Source organism: Cibotium barometz, chromosome 30, assembly GCF_041138505.1.
Source record: "Cibotium barometz isolate CiBa-2024 chromosome 30, ASM4113850v1, whole genome shotgun sequence".
Lineage (NCBI taxonomy): Eukaryota > Viridiplantae > Streptophyta > Polypodiopsida > Cyatheales > Cibotiaceae > Cibotium > Cibotium barometz.
The window spans coordinates 53,867,365-53,887,320 of record NC_141075.1 but is presented as its reverse complement, the minus strand read 5'-3'; positions in this window follow the sequence as shown (position 1 = coordinate 53,887,320).

Here is a 19,956-nt window from a genome sequence, read left to right as displayed (position 1 = left end):
TAGGGTAACTCATCTATGGGAATGATTCTGCTGGTTATTGCCGCACCTATCTCAGTGGTATGAGGTGATCTAACAAAAGGACCTCTGAGAGGCAAGCCAAAAACGGGATAAAGGCATATCTTCTCATGAGGAAGAAAACACGCCAGTAAGAAGACCCGCTCAGAAAACCCAAGATGCCTTGATCTCATGACGCAGTAGTATCGGGGACCCAAACCCAAGGCTTCGATAACCATGGCCAAGCGGACATTGTTACGAAAGTGCTGCTGACCCTAGGGTGTTACCCTAGTTATGTTTTGATAGGTCCGCCATTTGGTCTGCGCTACAGAAGTTCCTAGGTGAGGAAAAAGTGAGCGCTCATACTGTTCTATAAAGTCTTTCTTCACAGACTCTCTTGCGTCTTGAAGGTGAGAAATCATCATGGATAAAACTAATTCCTGTTGCCAAGCCATGAAGGAGATTAAGAAAGGAAGGAGATTGATGGGAGTAAGATTACTGTGAGCGACAAGTAAAAGTTACGACTTATATAAAGGAAGGAGCTAGCGTAACCTAGAAGCCAACGGTAACTTGCCACTGAAGTTTTACCTTCTTTCCATGATTTGTGTTTGACACATTTTTTTATAGAAGGCATTAATAATTTTGAGATGAGGAGATAAAAGAAACTTGTAGGCTAAGTCACCTACTTTCATTGAATTCAGATATAAGGATCACAATATCTGGGGGATAACTTCTTATACTCCCCAAAAGATAAAGAACTTCTTTTGGGCCGTACTCGAATGAAAACCAAAACCTTGGTATCCAAAACACCGATTCTCACTTCTGAACTCATTGTTCTAAATCTTTAAAACAGGTGGGACTCCTGAGAAGTATTCTAGGGAAAGGGTCTTTCTTTTTTAAACAGAAACTTTCTTTTATTTTAGAGAGGGAATAATTATAAGATCAGAAAGGAAGATTCTTACTCCTGTATACTTTGAAGGTTGGGGAGGAATCTTACATTCTACCCCACTTAAAAAGTGCGAGATGTCCTCATCTCGCAAGGTAGAGGACAACTCTTTTTCCTAAGATCCAATTTTATTCTGGGGTTCCTTATATTATGGTCAACCTAACAGAACACTGGGATAAATATCCCTTATATAGAACTCATCATTAAATAACAATTCATTCAGATCATGTCATTCATATCTTTAACATGATAATGGTCCATTAGACCGAAAAGTTTCCTTCGGAACATTCCTCCACGGAAATTTCAGTCAAGCAAGTTCTCAATTTGACATCCCTTAACTTGATCTACCGGTCAAGTATTAACAGTAGCAATCTAACAGCACAACCCACTAACCTCATAGTGATTTGCTGAATTCATTATCATCATTCTAGTTATGAATATCATCACAGGGACTCGTCCCATTCCCCCTCATTGTGGTTTCATTATATTTCAACTAATTTTTTAAAAATCAACATTTTTCAATCAGCATTTTCAATCAGAATCCAAATCAATTCATCAATTCTCAAACAGAATTAAAAATCATATCAATCACATTCGAAATCATCATCTAGATAGCATTAATGCTTATAATTTCAAGTCTTAGATTTACTCGTATATACTGTCAGTAAAGAGCTGCAGTATACTCTCGATATATACGGGTAGTCACGACCCTTGGAATTATAAGGTAAATACTATCATGTCTAGGCCTCAAGCAAGTCAGGGATTCTATATAATTGCGGTACTTCCATCTGAAGAACCAATTACCAAATTATGAATTTCAGTTTGAATATCAAATTGTATGAATTATCTCACACAATTATAACCTTTTTGTGTTTCTTGATAAATTTTTGACATATTTGTCTTCTCAGTTGATCTTTATTAACCAAAGGCTCTGATACCAACTGTAAGATCCCTGTTCCCACCGAGCAACGGATTCAGGATACTGGCAGCGGAAGTAGCGCTTCTCGCGCGGGACAGGGGTCCCACACTCGGGGCCTCGCCCACGGATATTCGGATAAGAGACTAATCCGTCGGTTGTTCCAAAAATGAACCCGGAAAAACTTCCTCTACCGGAAAGCACGGGCGATTCTACCAGGATAACTTTTTACTCTAACGTAGTCAAGATCATTTCTGATCGAGATGATCCGATTACATCTATAAGATACTTAGTCAGTTCAAGGAAGAAACTTGCACTTGGATCATTGGGATCAACGCTTTTTTCCCCATTCAAGAGGCACAGCCGTTGATTCCTATCCATAGAACAGTTTCTGTCCGGGATTTATTTTTTTATTTATTTTTTTCTATCGTAAAAACAAAAGTTTGAGTCTCGATTTACGGATCCATTAGTCCAGCCTAACCCCATCCAATCCCATGGGTTAGCCAACCGCCCAACCACTGTAGTGATGGGATCCAATTAAAAATTTGGTTAGGTTTTGTCCCGGGTACCAAGGAAAAGAGTTCCAAGGCCCCCTAGCCGGATGTTCATGCAAAATAAAACTAGTCACACCACTCACACACCCAATATGAAATTGCCTTTTTCAACCCGATTCAACCAGTTTAAAACAATCCTTTAATAAAACCATAGTATCATTGATCACCATCTTCCAATTTATCCAATTGATTCTTAATTTTCCATCATTCCGTCATCAGAGTATCTATGGCATCATTGGCAACTAGAACGCTCAGGAGCCGTTTCGATAGTTCCTAGCCCATAATACTTGGCAATATAATCACTTAACATGATGGACTCTCGTTGAAGATCAGCAAGATCAACCAACAGATCCATATAAGGAGCCATGGACTCATCCATTGAAGACCAGCAAGGTCAATCAACCAGATCCATGCTCGATTTCAGAAAACAACTCCAACTCTGTTCCAATATCTTCCTCGACGCACGTGTGGGTATCCTAGGCGACCCAGAGCCCGAGCACCGTATGGTCAGCACCCTCTAGGATCCTTCGCAGGTAACCTAGCGCTTCACGCATAGGCCGCTTCCTTGGCCCCTCATCCACCGTACCGGAAGCTCACCATTTTAATCGCACCGAGGCTGGTCAAGACCTCAGCCGACCTTGCTACGCGAGACGTCCTTCATTGACTCCCCGTCAGCAGTTGCAACTTTCTCATCACGACCTTAATCCCAAGACGGTCAAAATGCTCCCCCCAGCATTCTTGACATAAAACAATCATTTACAGACAGCATTTTCAAACAGCATTTACAAACAGTTTACAATACAATTTCTATTTTAACTTTCATTTTTCCACATTATCCCTCCTCAATCTACATTACTTATTCCATATTCCATTTATATGTATACTCATCCCATCACATCATTTCCATCTCATCACTTCAGATTCCCTCACATCACAATCGTATATTCACATCTATACATCCACAACTATATGCGTACATTCACATCTACATGCATACATCTACATCCCTATGCATACATCCACATCCACATTCACATTCACCTCCGTACATCTACATCTACATGCATACATCCACTCCACATTCACATCCACATCTATACATCTACATCTACATGCATACATCCACCTCTACATCCACATCTACGTCTATACACCTACATCTACATGCATACATCCCCATCCACATCCACATCTACATCTATACATCTACATCTACATGTATACATATACATCTCCATTCACAACTACATCTACATGCATACATCCATATCTCCATTCCCATCTACGTCTATACATCTATATCTACATGCATCCATCCACCTCCACATCCACATCTACATCTATACATCTACATCTACATGTATACATCCACATCTCCATTCACATCTACATCTATACCTCTACATCTACATGCATCCATCCACATCTCCATTTACATCCTCATCTACACATCTATTTCTACATGCATACATCCACGTCCCATGCATACATCCACCTCCACATTCACACTCACATCCATACATCTACATCTACATGCAACATCCACATCTCCATGCATAATAAAATTCTTTTAATTAATCTAGGATGATAGTTCCTAGAATATGGTAGGAATTCCTCTTTTTATACTTTGAATGAATTTATTTTATGCGTAATTTCTATAAAAATTTTGCCATAGCTCCGCTACTATGACTGATAAATCTCAATTTTTTTCTAAGGGATAAAGCTCATTATTAAAGAAATAATTAGAATGGTCTCTAATTGGATCTTCAATCCATAATGGTCTCTAATTGGATCATTAAGAAAACAATTAGAATGGTCTCTAATTGGATCATCAATCCATAATGGATTGAATCATCAATGTGCATAAACTAAAAGCATAGCAAAAAGCCATTAATTTGGCCTCAAGCATAGCTTAATCTTGGATTAAGGAAAGGCTTTATGAAAAGCTTCATTTGGATTGAGAATGGTTCATGAGTATGACCATTTCTTGAATGAGAGAGAGAAATTACATAAAAACCATTAGAATTTAAACATAAATGGAAATTAACTTCTATAGCATTTATTAAATTATGTAACTCTTCACTACTATTCACCAATTAACTTCAATAACATTTAAAAAACCATACCAATTAAACTTCTCAAGCTTGAGAGGGGTTGAGAAGAGAGAATCATTGAGAAATTATAGAAAGATCAAAATTCAATATACTTACCTTATAATTTGCTTGATTCTTTATTCACGGTAGAGGCCCCCAACCAATCAATTGGTTTAGTATGTTGATGGAGCCACCAATGGGGATTGAAGAAAGAGAGAAGTATCAAAAACTAGTGAATTATTAAAGAATTCACAACTCTTGGCTTAGGTAGAGTAGAGTAACAATGCATAAGACACTCTATATTTTGGCTTAGGTGGAGTAGAGTAACAAGCATAAGACTCTATCTAATTTGGCTTAGGTGGAGTAGAGTAACAAAGCATAAGACTCTATCTAATTTGGCTTAGGTGGAGTAGAGTAACAAAGCATAAGACACTATATATTTTGGCTTAGGTGGAGTAGAGTGACAAAGCATAAGACACTATATATTTTGGCTTAGGTGGAGTAGAGTGACAAAGCATAAGACACTATATTTTTTTCAACAAGGGGAGGCTTCTATTTATAGGAAAATTTGAGCTCCTAACCAAACAAACTGATTCTAGAATTTTCTAAGTCAGTTTGGTTGAATTTGGACTAGATTTGGACCTAGTTTGGTTACTTTTTGATTCGGTTTGGTTCCATTTTGATTTGGTTTGGTTCAAGAAAGATGAGAGATAAAAATATCACATTATTTTTGAGTTTAAAACTCATTCAAGCATGTGAAATATGCACCTCCTTTAAAGAATTCCCCTTCCTTACATATGTGTCAAAATTTTATTGCTCATAGTTTTTTACTAATAAACCTTGTACATTTTCAACTCTTCATCTTATGTGAAATATGCACCTCCTTTAAAGAACTCCTCTTCCTTACATATGTGTCATAGTTTTTTTTACTAATAAACCTTGTACATTTTCAACTCTTCATCTTATGTGAAATATGCACCTCCTTTAAAGAACTCCCCTTCCTTACATATGTGTTTATTTACTAATAAACCTTGTACATTTTCAACTCTTCATCTTATGTGAAATATGCATCTCCTTTAAAGAGCTCCCCTTCCTTACATATGTGTTTATTTACTAATAAACCTTGTACATTTTCAACTCTTCATCTTATGTGAGCATTTACTCATTTTTGGATACCCAAAATATCTCATATTTTTAATATTGCTCATAGTTTTTTAATAAATCTTGTACATTTTCAACTCTTCATCTTATGTGAGCATTTACTCATTTTTAGGTATCTTCTTTTACAAATTTGGATTTATCTCCTCCCTACACATGGATTGATGCTATTGGCCCATAGGAACCTTAATTGGACCATAATCTAAAAATTTCTGAAAATCTAGACCCTTAGACTAAGGTTCTTTATACTTATTTCCAATTAATTCCAATTGCACATTGGAAAATTCTTTTTGAATTTCTATTTCAGGGGAACTTATTTTAATAAGATGAGTTAATTTTCTATCCAAAAATATTCATAATCTGAATATTCTCTCTCTAGCATATTTTTCTCTCTCTAGGCTAAAACAGTTAGAACAAGGCCTTTATATTTCTGAAGAGGGATTGATTACAGGGGAAGATACTAGACATCAAAAAGGGGTTGGGGGAGGAATCTTACATTCTACCCCACTTAAAAAATGCGAGATGTCCTCATCTCGCAAACTGGGATAATTTTACAAGATGCACGAATATGAGATTTAGAGAAAAATTTTAATCAAGATTAACCACCAAGAAAAGTCTTAAAGAGAGCAAGATTCAAAATAAGAACAAGATTTAAACTTTATTCATTCACGGAACTTATACAGTAAAGATAGAAGAACTCTTTACACTTCCATAAGCCCGTCCATCATATGGTCACAAAAGCAGTCCTCACAAGCTGCACAAGTATAGGGTAACTCATCTATGGGAATGATTCTGCTGGTTATTGCCGCACCTATCTCAGTGGTATGAGGTGATCTAACAAAAGGACCTCTGAGAGGCAAGCCAAAAACGGGATAAAGGCATATCTTCTCATGAGGAAGAAAACACGCCAGTAAGAAGACCCGCTCAGAAAACCCAAGATGCCTTGATCTCATGACGCAGTAGTATCGGGGACCCAAACCCAAGGCTTCGATAACCATGGCCAAGCGGACATTGTTACGAAAGTGCTGCTGACCCCAGGGTGTTACCCTAGTTATGTTTTGATAGGTCCGCCATTTGGTCTGCGCTACAGAAGTTCCTAGGTGAGGAAAAAGTGAGCGCTCATACTGTTCTATAAAGTCTTTCTTCACAGACTCTCTTGCGTCTTGAAGGTGAGAAATCATCATGGATAAAACTAATTCCTGTTGCCAAGCCATGAAGGAGATTAAGAAAGGAAGGAGATTGATGGGAGTAAGATTACTGTGAGCGACAAGTAAAAGTTACGACTTATATAAAGGAAGGAGCTAGCGTAACCTAGAAGCCAACGGTAACTTGCCACTGAAGTTTTACCTTCTTTCCATGATTTGTGTTTGACACATTTTTTTATAGAAGGCATTAATAATTTTGAGATGAGGAGATAAAAGAAACTTGTAGGCTAAGTCACCTACTTTCATTGAATTCAGATATAAGGATCACAATATCTGGGGGATAACTTCTTATACTCCCCAAAAGATAAAGAACTTCTTTTGGGCCGTACTCGAATGAAAACCAAAACCTTGGTATCCAAAACACCGATTCTCACTTCTGAACTCATTGTTCTAAATCTTTAAAACAGGTGGGACTCCTGAGAAGTATTCTAGGGAAAGGGTCTTTCTTTTTTAAACAGAAACTTTCTTTTATTTTAGAGAGGGAATAATTATAAGATCAGAAAGGAAGATTCTTACTCCTGTATACTTTGAAGGTTGGGGAGGAATCTTACATTCTACCCCACTTAAAAAGTGCGAGATGTCCTCATCTCGCAAGGTAGAGGACAACTCTTTTTCCTAAGATCCAATTTTATTCTGGGGTTCCTTATATTATGGTCAACCTAACAGAACACTGGGATAAATATCCCTTATATAGAACTCATCATTAAATAACAATTCATTCAGATCATGTCATTCATATCTTTAACATGATAATGGTCCATTAGACCGAAAAGTTTCCTTCGGAACATTCCTCCACGGAAATTTCAGTCAAGCAAGTTCTCAATTTGACATCCCTTAACTTGATCTACCGGTCAAGTATTAACAGTAGCAATCTAACAGCACAACCCACTAACCTCATAGTGATTTGCTGAATTCATTATCATCATTCTAGTTATGAATATCATCACAGGGACTCGTCCCATTCCCCCTCATTGTGGTTTCATTATATTTCAACTAATTTTTTAAAAATCAACATTTTTCAATCAGCATTTTCAATCAGAATCCAAATCAATTCATCAATTCTCAAACAGAATTAAAAATCATATCAATCACATTCGAAATCATCATCTAGATAGCATTAATGCTTATAATTTCAAGTCTTAGATTTACTCGTATATACTGTCAGTAAAGAGCTGCAGTATACTCTCGATATATACGGGTAGTCACGACCCTTGGAATTATAAGGTAAATACTATCATGTCTAGGCCTCAAGCAAGTCAGGGATTCTATATAATTGCGGTACTTCCATCTGAAGAACCAATTACCAAATTATGAATTTCAGTTTGAATATCAAATTGTATGAATTATCTCACACAATTATAACCTTTTTGTGTTTCTTGATAAATTTTTGACATATTTGTCTTCTCAGTTGATCTTTATTAACCAAAGGCTCTGATACCAACTGTAAGATCCCTGTTCCCACCGAGCAACGGATTCAGGATACTGGCAGCGGAAGTAGCGCTTCTCGCGCGGGACAGGGGTCCCACACTCGGGGCCTCGCCCACGGATATCCGGATAAGAGACTAATCCGTCGGTTGTTCCAAAAACGAACCCGGAAAAACTTCCTCTACCGGAAAGCACGGGCGATTCTACCAGGATAACTTTTTACTCTAACGTAGTCAAGATCATTTCTGATCGAGATGATCCGATTACATCTATAAGATACTTAGTCAGTTCAAGGAAGAAACTTGCACTTGGATCATTGGGATCAACGCTTTTTTCCCCATTCAAGAGGCACAGCCGTTGATTCCTATCCATAGAACAGTTTCTGTCCGGGATTTATTTTTTTATTTATTTTTTTCTATCGTAAAAACAAAAGTTTGAGTCTCGATTTACGGATCCATCAGTCCAGCCTAACCCCATCCAATCCCATGGGTTAGCCAACCGCCCAACCACTGTAGTGATGGGATCCAATTAAAAATTTGGTTAGGTTTTGTCCCGGGTACCAAGGAAAAGAGTTCCAAGGCCCCCTAGCCGGATGTTCATGCAAAATAAAACTAGTCACACCACTCACACACCCAATATGAAATTGCCTTTTTCAACCCGATTCAACCAGTTTAAAACAATCCTTTAATAAAACCATAGTATCATTGATCACCATCTTCCAATTTATCCAATTGATTCTTAATTTCCCATCATTCCGTCATCAGAGTATCTATGGCATCATTGGCAACTAGAACGCTCAGGAGCCGTTTCGATAGTTCCTAGCCCATAATACTTGGCAATATAATCACTTAACATGATGGACTCTCATTGAAGATCAGCAAGATCAACCAACAGATCCATATAAGGAGCCATGGACTCATCCATTGAAGACCAGCAAGGTCAATCAACCAGATCCATGCTCGATTTCAGAAAACAACTCCAACTCTGTTCCAATATCTTCCTCGACGCACGCGTGGGTATCCTAGGCGACCCAGAGCCCGAGCACCGTATGGTCAGCACCCTCTAGGATCCTTCGCAGGTAACCTAGCGCTTCACGCATAGGCCGCTTCCTTGGCCCCTCATCCACCGTACCGGAAGCTCACCATTTTAATCGCACCGAGGCTGGTCAAGACCTCGGCCGACCTTGCTACGCGAGACGTCCTTCATTGACTCCCCGTCAGCAGTTGCAACTTTCTCATCACGACCTTAATCCCAAGACGGTCAAAATGCTCCCCCCAGCATTCTTGACATAAAACAATCATTTACAGACAGCATTTTCAAACAGCATTTACAAACAGTTTACAATACAATTTCTATTTTAACTTTCATTTTTTCACATTATCCCTCCTCAATCTACATTACTTATCCATATTCCATTTATATGTATACTCATCCCATCACATCATTTCCATCTCATCACTTCAGATTCCCTCACATCACAATCGTATATTCACATCTATACATCCACAACTATATGCGTACATTCACATCTACATGCATACATCTACATCCCTATGCATACATCCACATCCACATTCACATTCACCTCCGTACATCTACATCTACATGCATACATCCACTCCACATTCACATCCACATCTATACATCTACATCTACATGCATACATCCACCTCTACATCCACATCTACGTCTATACACCTACATCTACATGCATACATCCCCATCCACATCCACATCTACATCTATACATCTACATCTACATGTATACATATACATCTCCATTCACAACTACATCTACATGCATACATCCATATCTCCATTCCCATCTACGTCTATACATCTACATCTACATGCATCCATCCACCTCCACATCCACATCTACATCTATACATCTACATCTACATGTATACATCCACATCTCCATTCACATCTACATCTATACCTCTACATCTACATGCATCCATCCACATCTCCATTTACATCCTCATCTACACATCTATTTCTACATGCATACATCCACGTCCCATGCATACATCCACCTCCACATTCACACTCACATCCATACATCTACATCTACATGCAACATCCACATCTCCATGCATAATAAAATTCTTTTAATTAATCTAGGATGATAGTTCCTAGAATATGGTAGGAATTCCTCTTTTTATACTTTGAATGAATTTATTTTATGCGTAATTTCTATAAAAATTTTGCCATAGCTCCGCTACTATGACTGATAAATCTCAATTTTTTTCTAAGGGATAAAGCTCATTATTAAAGAAATAATTAGAATGGTCTCTAATTGGATCTTCAATCCATAATGGTCTCTAATTGGATCATTAAGAAAACAATTAGAATGGTCTCTAATTGGATCATCAATCCATAATGGATTGAATCATCAATGTGCATAAACTAAAAGCATAGCAAAAAGCCATTAATTTGGCCTCAAGCATAGCTTAATCTTGGATTAAGGAAAGGCTTTATGAAAAGCTTCATTTGGATTGAGAATGGTTCATGAGTATGACCATTTCTTGAATGAGAGAGAGAAATTACATAAAAACCATTAGAATTTAAACATAAATGGAAATTAACTTCTATAGCATTTATTAAATTATGTAACTCTTCACTACTATTCACCAATTAACTTCAATAACATTTAAAAAACCATACCAATTAAACTTCTCAAGCTTGAGAGGGGTTGAGAAGAGAGAATCATTGAGAAATTATAGAAAGATCAAAATTCAATATACTTACCTTATAATTTGCTTGATTCTTTATTCACGGTAGAGGCCCCCAACCAATCAATTGGTTTAGTATGTTGATGGAGCCACCAATGGGGATTGAAGAAAGAGAGAAGTATCAAAAACTAGTGAATTATTAAAGAATTCACAACTCTTGGCTTAGGTAGAGTAGAGTAACAATGCATAAGACACTCTATATTTTGGCTTAGGTGGAGTAGAGTAACAAGCATAAGACTCTATCTAATTTGGCTTAGGTGGAGTAGAGTAACAAAGCATAAGACTCTATCTAATTTGGCTTAGGTGGAGTAGAGTAACAAAGCATAAGACACTATATATTTTGGCTTAGGTGGAGTAGAGTGACAAAGCATAAGACACTATATATTTTGGCTTAGGTGGAGTAGAGTGACAAAGCATAAGACACTATATTTTTTTCAACAAGGGGAGGCTTCTATTTATAGGAAAATTTGAGCTCCTAACCAAACAAACTGATTCTAGAATTTTCTAAGTCAGTTTGGTTGAATTTGGACTAGATTTGGATCTAGTTTGGTTACTTTTTGATTCGGTTTGGTTCCATTTTGATTTGGTTTGGTTCAAGAAAGATGAGAGATAAAAATATCACATTATTTTTGAGTTTAAAACTCATTCAAGCATGTGAAATATGCACCTCCTTTAAAGAATTCCCCTTCCTTACATATGTGTCAAAATTTTATTGCTCATAGTTTTTTACTAATAAACCTTGTACATTTTCAACTCTTCATCTTATGTGAAATATGCACCTCCTTTAAAGAACTCCTCTTCCTTACATATGTGTCATAGTTTTTTTTACTAATAAACCTTGTACATTTTCAACTCTTCATCTTATGTGAAATATGCACCTCCTTTAAAGAACTCCCCTTCCTTACATATGTGTTTATTTACTAATAAACCTTGTACATTTTCAACTCTTCATCTTATGTGAAATATGCATCTCCTTTAAAGAGCTCCCCTTCCTTACATATGTGTTTATTTACTAATAAACCTTGTACATTTTCAACTCTTCATCTTATGTGAGCATTTACTCATTTTTGGATACCCAAAATATCTCATATTTTTAATATTGCTCATAGTTTTTTAATAAATCTTGTACATTTTCAACTCTTCATCTTATGTGAGCATTTACTCATTTTTGGGTATCTTCTTTTACAAATTTGGATTTATCTCCTCCCTACACATGGATTGATGCTATTGGCCCATAGGAACCTTAATTGGACCATAATCTAAAAATTTCTGAAAATCTAGACCCTTAGACTAAGGTTCTTTATACTTATTTCCAATTAATACCAATTGCACATTGAAAAATTCTTTTTGAATTTCTATTTCAGGGGAACTTATTTTAATAAGATGAGTTAATTTTCTATCCAAAAATATTCATAATCTGAATATTCTCTCTCTAGCATATTTTTCTCTCTCTAGGCTAAAACAGTTAGAACAAGGCCTTTATATTTCTGAAGAGGGATTGATTACAGGGGAAGATACTAGACATCAAAAAGGGGTTGGGGGAGGAATCTTACAAGTATCCCGAATCTGTTGCTCGGTGGGAACAGGGATCTTACAGTAAAAATATCACATTATTTTTGAGTTTAAAACTCATTCAAGCATGGGAAATATGCACCTCCTTTAAATAATTCCCTTTCCTTACATATGTGTCAAAATTTTATTGCTCATAGTTTTTTACTAATAAATCTTGTACATTTTCAACTCTTCATCTTATGTGAAATATGCACCTTCTTTAAAGAACTCCTCTTCCTTACATATGTGTCATAGTTTTTTTACTAATAAACCTTGTACATTTTCAACTCTTCATCTTATGTGAAATATGCACCTCCTTTAAAGAACTCCCCTTCCTTACATATGTGTTTATTTACTAATAAACCTTGTACATTTTCAACTCTTCATCTTATGTGAGCATTTACTCATTTTTGGATATCTTCTTTTACAAATTGGATTTATCTCCTCCCTACACATGGATTGATGCTATTGGCCCATAGGAACCTTAATTGGACCATAATCCAGAAATTTCTGAAAATCTAGACCCTTAGGCTAAGGTCCTTTATACACATTTCCGATTAATTCCAATTGCACATTGGAAAATTCTTTTTGAATTTCTGTTTCAGGGGAACTTATTTTAATAGGATGAGATATTTTTCTATCCAAAAATATTCAAAATCTGAATATTCTCTCTCTAGAATATTTTCTCTCTCTAGGTTAAAACAGCCACAAACAAGATCTCTTATATTTCAGAAAAGGAATTGATTACAGGGGAATATGCTAGACATCAAAAAGGGGGTTGGGGGAGGAATCTTACATTAGCATTTACTCATTTTTGGATACCCAAAATATCTCATATTTTTAATATTGCTCATAGTTTTTTACTAATAAATCTTGTACATTTTCAACTCTTCATCTTATGTGAAATATGCACCTTCTTTAAAGAACTCCTCTTCCTTACATATGTGTCATAGTTTTTTTTACTAATAAACCTTGTACATTTTCAACTCTTCATCTTATGTGAAATATGCACCTCCTTTAAAGAACTCCCCTTCCTTACATATGTGTTTATTTACTAATAAACCTTGTACATTTTCAACTCTTCATCTTATGTGAGCATTTACTCATTTTTGGGTATCTTCTTTTACAAATTGGATTTATCTCCTCCCTACACATGGATTGATGCTATTGGCCCATAGGAACCTTAATTGGACCATAATCCAAAAATTTCTGAAAATCTAGACCCTTAGGCTAAGGTCCTTTATACACATTTCCGATTAATTCCAATTGCACATTGGAAAATTCTTTTTGAATTTCTGTTTCAGGGGAACTTATTTTAATAGGATGAGATATTTTTCTATCCAAAAATATTCAAAATCTGAATATTCTCTCTCTAGAATATTTTCTCTCTCTAGGTTAAAACAGCCACAAATAAGATCTCTTATATTTCAGAAAAGGAATTGATTACAGGGGAATATGCTAGACATCAAAAAGGGGGTTGGGGGAGGAATCTTAAGTTACGACTTATATAAAGGAAGGAGCTAGCATAACCTAGAAGCCAACGGTAACTTGCCACTGAAGTTTTACCGTCTTTCCATGATTTGTGTTTGACACATTTTTCTATAGAAGGTATTAAGAATTTTGAGATGAGGAGTTAAAAGAAGCTTGTAGGCTAAGTCACCTACTTTCATTGAATTCAAATATAAGGGTCACAATATCTGGGGGATAACTTCTTATACTCCCCCAAGAGATAAAGAACTTCTTTTGGGCCGTACTCGAATGAAAACCAAAACCTTGGTATCCAAAACACCGATTCTCACTTCTGAACTCATTGTTCTAAATCCTTAAAACAGGTGGGACTCCTGAGAAGTATTCTAGGGAAAGGGTCTTCCTTTTTTTAAACAGAAACTTTCTTTTATTTTAGAGAGGGAATAATTATAAGATCAGAAAGGGAGATTCTTACTCCTGTATACCTCGAAGGTTGGGGAGGAATCTTACACTCCTAGTCCATATCTGGCCGTGGAACACCAATCGTGATGAAGTCACGAGTCATAAGACTCCAAGACTAACTCCATCATCACCTTCTAGATGACATAGTTGTTCCCATCAACTTGGCAATCGATGGGGAACGTCGAACTTCTGGGTAGCTCCTGAAGATGACCCCTTCCCTTCTACCATGTCAAGAAGTCACGTAGTGTGAAGGGGATGGTGGGAAAAAGATGAAGAAAAGGCTGCAACCAACTGCAAGGTTGCTTCCAGCAATGACAGCCACCTTCTACCTGCTCCTCCAAGTCCCGAACATCCCGAAACTTCCTCCAACAGCACCGTGAAAATCTATCCACCAAGATCTCTCTCTCTATCTCAAAGGTATCACACTCGAGCTCTGATACCATGTCAAGATGTGCAGCGAAAAATAACAGAAAACTGAAATAGCCAAGAGAGAGGAGAAGATGAACAACAAAGACAAGATCTGCCTGAAAACAACTGCTGAACTGCACAGCTCCAGTCACAAGTAGAGGGCAGCTCCAATCAGAGGCGAGAAGACTGCACCACAACTACTGCAGAGGGGGGCACCTCAAGCTAGAGGAGGAGAACTGCTGCTCTGAAGTGTACAGAAAATGGGGGAGGGGGACCCCTTATATAGGCAGCCAGCCCCCAAGTAGAGCCCCCAGGTAGGGAGGGCCGACCAAATCTGGCCTGGTCGGCCACAGCCAGGAGCTGGGCGGGCACACCCACAACACTAGCCCTCTCTCACCCAATGGTACATACAGGAGGTGAACAGGTGCATAGGTTTCAACAAACCAAATCGAGGTGATCAAAGAAGACACCAAAGGCCATCAGAGGGATCAACAGAATGATGCAGACAAAGAGCCCAGGGGAATGAGGTGCTCTATGGGGCAGATTTGGTGCTCACAATCCAATCATGTCTAGACTCTGGACCTTCTGGGCAAATGCAAGTCATTATCGTGGAATGGAAACATACTTCAAATGCATCTTCAGCTTCCACGAAATTCCTACAGTTCTCATGAAATGCTTCATTTGGACAACTTGCTCGTGTGAGCAGCTGAGACAAATGGAAAACGGAAACGAACGTATGTATGCATGTATATGTATATGTTTATCTCACACACACACATTTTTCGGTAGTGAAAACACATAAGTCATCAAAAACAAGATTGCATGCTATCAATACAAAAAAGACGTCTCATTGTCACATCAATACAGGAAAAATATTCGATGATAGGACACATGTTTGTTGTGCGATGTTAATGAACTATAAAACTATAGTGATAAGTAGCAATCTGCACCTACTGTAACTGCTCATGAAACTTCATTGATGGTGGAGTTGGTTTGACTGGAAAGAGCTTGGAGCCATCCCTTTTTGCCTTCATTGGTGGAGAGTGTTGGTTCTCCAAAGAGATGCCTGGCCAAACCGGCTCCTTATTCCGTGCAAGGATATGGATTCCCCTCTTCCATGCAGACTGGTACTGGCCTGCCTCAACTTCTGCACATATCCATGCCTACCACAAGAAATACCATCAGAACAGCAAAGAACTTCCTTTTGTTTACAATCTCGAAATTTGAAGAGTGTGTGTGTGTGGCGGTGGCTGTGGCTGTGGTAGTGGGGGGGGGGGGTAACATACATTCACATCAAGTGCACCCAGGGCATGTCCTGAGGATGCAAATGCAACAATGTGAGATCCAACAATTAAAGTGTTAATCAAATAGATTACAAAAGAGTAGCCCTCAAAATAGGATTTTTCAAAAGAGTAGCCCTCAACATAAATATATATATATATATATTTATTTATTTTAAGGGGGCTTCGACCCTTATGCTTACCGAGCTCTCCGTCCTCCTTGGGATGCTTTTGGTGCTTGCTTTTTCCCAGGTCTCATATCTACTTGGCGTCCTTCAATGAAAGGCATTTTTTCTTTATTTATTTTTTAACTTTCCACTAGCTTAGTGCTCAATACCCTTGAGATGCTAGTTTTGTTCTCATATGAAGATTTCCAATGGCATAGATATTTTTTAGATTAAAAGAGAGTTTTCTCTATATAGTGATTAAAACTTTAATTGTTGGATGGTCTTTAAGTAAATGTTGTGTTTTGGTTAAGTATATTCATTTGATATCAATATAGATGTTAGCTCCATGACTTGGATGTGGTTATCCTTGTAAGGATACCTAGCTTGATTATTTGATTTAAAAGTTCCTTGGTAAAGTACTCACTCTCTCTCAATAGAGATTATGGCATGTGTAGTAACCAAGAGGGTTGCATGGAATTCTTCATATGACATATGAACAATACAAACCACCCTCGGTATGACTCTATTAAAGAGGAATATGATGGCTTGGGCAAAAGAGTGGAAAGAGCATTATTCACGAATTCCACCCCCCAACTCCATATTCTTACGCTTACCTTATTGGTGTAATTTGAAGATCCAACACGTCTTGGATCTAATGCACATCTTTAAGAATATAGCACAAAACTTTGGGAGTGCATGATTGATATGTATGATTCCATAGGTATTAGAGAGGATAAGGCTCTTAAACCGCCTTCCATCTTCAACAATATTTTATCTAAGTCCCACAAAAGTGGATTCTTCCAAAGGCCCCATGGTTTTATCCACAAAAGAGCAAGAAACAGTCAATAAGATCATTGCTTCCATTGGAACTCCAACAGGCTACATACACTTGTTAAGAGGTGCCTTTGTAAAGATCAAGATAAAGGTGATCACCAAGAAGAAACAAGTCAAGGATAGCAAGAAGAGAAAGAAAGGTGCCCAAAAGAAACGTGCACAATTATCACAACTCTTGGGGCTTAAGTCTCATGATTGGCATAAGATACTGCAAGTAAGTCTCTTTCTCTATCTTTTACTCTCTTCAAATGTCTCAATAATATCATATCACGTATCATGATATCCATTACTTGAGTGAGGTACACATTACAACCTTTTGGTATTCCTCTCTATTATTCCCTAAACTCATTATATGCTGTTTTCTCCAATCAAGTAAACTCAATGCATAGGTTTGTTAGCTCTAAAGAGACTGACAAGTTGGACATAGCGACGGCTCAAACTATAGCAATGGAAGCCATGTGTGCCATTGAAGATACATTTCCACACTCCATTCTTGTCAATCAAGTACATGTCCTTGTCTATGTTGTAGGAGGAGATAGGTATTTGTGGAGTGGTACATACACGGTGGATGTTTTTCCTCAAGAGATTCATGAAGACTCTCAAAGACTTTGTTTGACAACAAATACAAGCAAAGGTAAGTATGGCCAAAGGATGGATTATACAAGAGACCTTTGTCCACATGTCAGCTTATCTTTTTAAGATGGATCCTTCCATACCAAGTGTATAGTTCGATGAGGCAGATCCAACAGCTCCGCGGGGGGCCGGGGGGCGCGGCTCCGGGGGTGTTCGGGCACGGCACCGGGGGGGCCGGCCGGGGGGTGTTCAGGCACAGCACCGCCGGGGCTGGGGGGCGTGGCACCGAGGTGCGAGGGCATGGCACCGGGGTGCGAGGGCACGACACCGCGGGGGCTGGGGGGTGTTCGGGCGCGGTAGCATGGGGGCCGGGTTGTGAGGGCATGACTCGCGGTCGACGGGGGCCGGGTGGCGCGGCACCGAGGTGTTCGGGCATGGCATCGAGATGTGAGGGCACGGCACCACGGGGGCCGAGGGGTGTTTGGGCGTGGCAGCACGGGGACTGGGTGGCGTGAGGACACGGCTTGCCGGGGGGGGGGTTCGTGCATGGCTTCGCAGGGGGGTTTCGGGCATGGCTCCGCAAGGGGGCAGGGGGCATGAGGGCACAGCTCCGAGGGGGTGGGCCGGGGGTTGTGACGGCGGGGGGCCGGCGGGGGTGTGACGGCGGGGGGGCCGGGGGCCAGGGGGGCACGGCTAGGGGTGTAAGGCCACAGCTCCGCGGGGGGCCGGTGGGCACGGCTCCACGAGGGGGCCGGTGGGGGGCACGGCGCGGTGTGAGGCCACGGCTCCGCAAGACGGGGGCCCGGGGGGGCACGGCACTGGGGTGTGAGGGCACGGCTCCGCGGGCGGGGGCCTAGGGGGGCACGGCACCGGGGTGTGAGGGCACGGCTCCGCGTCCCGGGGGGTAACGGCACCGGCGTGTGAGGCCACGGCCCCGCGGGGGCCCGGGGGGGAGGGCACGTCTCCGAGGGGGACTTCGGGCACGGCACCGCGGGGGCCAGGGGGCGTGAGGGCACAGCTCCGGGGGGGGCGGGCGGGGGGGTGTTCGGGCGGCACAGCACCGCGGGGGCCGGGGGGGATGTGAGGGCACAGCTCGCCGGGGGGGTTGTTCGGGCACGGCACCGCGAGGGCCGGGGGGAGCATGAGGGCACGGCACCACGGCGGGGGGGGCAGGGGGGCACGGCTCCTGGGGGGTTCGGGCATGCACCGCGGGGGGCCGGTGGGCGTGAGGGCACGGCATCCGGGGGGCGGGCGGGGGGTGTTCGGGCACGGCACCGCAAGGGCCGGTGGGCGTGAGGGCACGGCTCCCGGGGGGCGAGTGGGGGGGGTGTTCGGGCATGGCACCACGAGGACCAAGCGCGCGTGAGGGCACGGCACGCGGGGGGCATGAGGGCACGGCACGCAGGCCGAGGGGGGCATGAGGACAAGGCTCCGGGAGGCCAGACGGGGGGGCGTGAGGGCACACAATGTGGTGCAAGGGCACGGCTCCGCGGGGGGGACGGGGGTTGGGGTGAGCGCATGGCACACAGGGGGCGGGGGGGCGAGAGGCGCGTGAGGGCACGGCACATGGGGGGCCAACCGAGAGGTGTTTGGGCACGGCACCGCGGGGGGCCGAAGGAGCGTGATGCCATGGCACGCGACGGCGGGTCGAGGGGGCGTGAAGGGCACAGACTCCGAGGGGGCGGGCCGAGGGCCGTGAAGGGCATGGCTTCGGGGGCGGGGGGCGTGAAGGGCACAGCATGCGGGGGGCATGATAGCACGGCACGCGGGGGGCCGGGGGGCGAGGGGCGCATGAGGGCACGGCACGCGGGGGGCGAGCCGAGAGGTGTTCGAGCACGGCACTATGGAGGGGCGGGCCGAGGGCTGTTCGGGCACGGCATCGTGGGGGGCCGGCGGAGCGTGATGCCACGGCATGTTGCGGCGGGTCGAGGGGGCGTGAAGGCACGGCTCCAAGGGGATGGGCCAGGGGCCGTGAAGAGCACGGCTCCGGGGGCGGGGGCGTGAAGGGCACGGCACGCGGGGGGCGGGGGGGCATGACAGCACGGCTCTGGGGGGGCATAGTGATGCTCCGGCCCAAAAAAGGGTGCAGCACCAGGACTTCCCGAGAGGTCACCCATCCCAGTACTGTTCTGGCCCACAGAGTTAGCGCGCTGGTATGACCACACCACATCAAAGTAGCAAATCC